Below are 1,597 nucleotides of genomic sequence, written 5' to 3' on the forward strand. Positions count from 1 at the left end.
CTTTCCTCTTGCTTTCCTTCCTTCCTCCTTTTCCCTCCCCTTCCCCACATCTGCCTTTATTGTGAGCAGTAGGTAGGACACTTTTAGCAAATATTTGAAAAATTAATTTACAAAAACAGGGATTCAGTGAAGCTGCTTGGTTGGAACCCTTGGGAGCTCATATAAAGATGCCTACCAAAAGCAGCATGAAGAAGATCCCAAAGCCTATGAAGAGTGAGGCCACCAAGGAGAAGAGGAGCTCTTTGCAGATGTCCCAAGAGCACTTGGTGGAGATGACCTCATAAAGGAGGAACCAGTTGGTGAAGAATGTACCAATGGCCAACAGTACCATGGTTGGATGGGGGAAAGCAGCTGAGTCTACTGGGCTAAGTATATCTGCTCATGGTCTTGAGCTCCATTTCACCAGGCTCTAGGTAATCTGCTGCTCTGCCATCGGAAGCCTCTTTTCCCTTTTTAATATTAGTAGTTGGCATGATTATGTTCCATTAAACATTTTTTTATTATTGTTAATGTTAGCTTTTAGCAGAATAAGTCAATTTAGCTGATGATGATTGCTTGGTGAGAGTTTTCAATACTAATTTGAAATGCGAATTAATATAAACAATTACCAGAGAGTCTACACAGTCTTAAATTGGAAGACTTTAAATGACATTTCCCTGGCAATTTGTGTGAATCCCAAATATTAGGCATTCTCTTTATTGAGTACACTAAATACACATCCAAAGCCCAATTTGAGTTTGCCATCACATAATCATTCTTAATTGTAGCCAGCTCTGAAATAATGATGACCTTATTAACTAACAGTTACCTAAAGAATTACTTCCTAGTCTGGGAACATATTTGGAAAGACAGATACCTTATGTGCTGGGCATGAGTTCTGATGATCTCAGAAAATGAAGACCCACATGACACTTTAGGAAGATGGACTTATTTTTTTCTCATTCAGAAAGAAGGGAACTAATGTTTATTGAGTCTTTTTTTGTGTCAAACACTTTATATTCATTCAATAGTCAATGAATATTTATTGAGTAGTACCATGGTTTTGCAATATATTTTAATTGCTAGGGATGCCATGGGAATAAGACAGATGAGCTCCCTTCTCTCATGAATCTTATATTCTGGTTGGGATATTAAAATAAATCCAGAGAATGAAAACTACCCTGAATTCGGGTAGAGAATGGCTGAGTGAATGGAGAAGAAAAGAGAGCATATTAGATAGGGTAGAGCAAGTAAGACCTCTTTGAAAAGGTGGCATTTGCATTGAGCTATTAAAGAGCCGACCACTCATTTTTTAATTTTCACAAAAATTTGAGACAAAAGTAGCATTAGTTGAGCTGGTACAGGCAAATAAATGAATTACTTGGCTAGGTTAAGTAATTTCCCTAAAGTTATGTAGCCTTCAAATCCTATTCCATTTGCCTCCAAAACTACTAACTGCCCACCACATCCCACAGGTCCTTGTTCACCAGCTGCATCAGGCTTGGGCAGAAATAAGCTCTTTGTTTACCCTATTTTGGACTTTAGATTTTCATGGACAGAGAATTTTCTGAGAAAATTCACATTGGGTCATCTATTTCCTTAGTGAAAACATCAAAAA

The 1,597-nt window shown here is 37.8% G+C and overlaps 1 pseudogene; it reads right to left on the reverse strand.

The window, feature by feature from the left end:
• Nucleotides 1-157: 157 nt before the first annotated feature.
• Nucleotides 158-398, reverse strand: LOC120597885 (transmembrane protein 258-like; annotated as a pseudogene).
• Nucleotides 399-1,597: the final 1,199 nt, after the last annotated feature.

Source organism: Pteropus medius, unplaced genomic scaffold (assembly GCF_902729225.1).
Source record: "Pteropus medius unplaced genomic scaffold, Ma_sr-lr_union100, whole genome shotgun sequence".
Lineage (NCBI taxonomy): Eukaryota > Metazoa > Chordata > Mammalia > Chiroptera > Pteropodidae > Pteropus > Pteropus medius.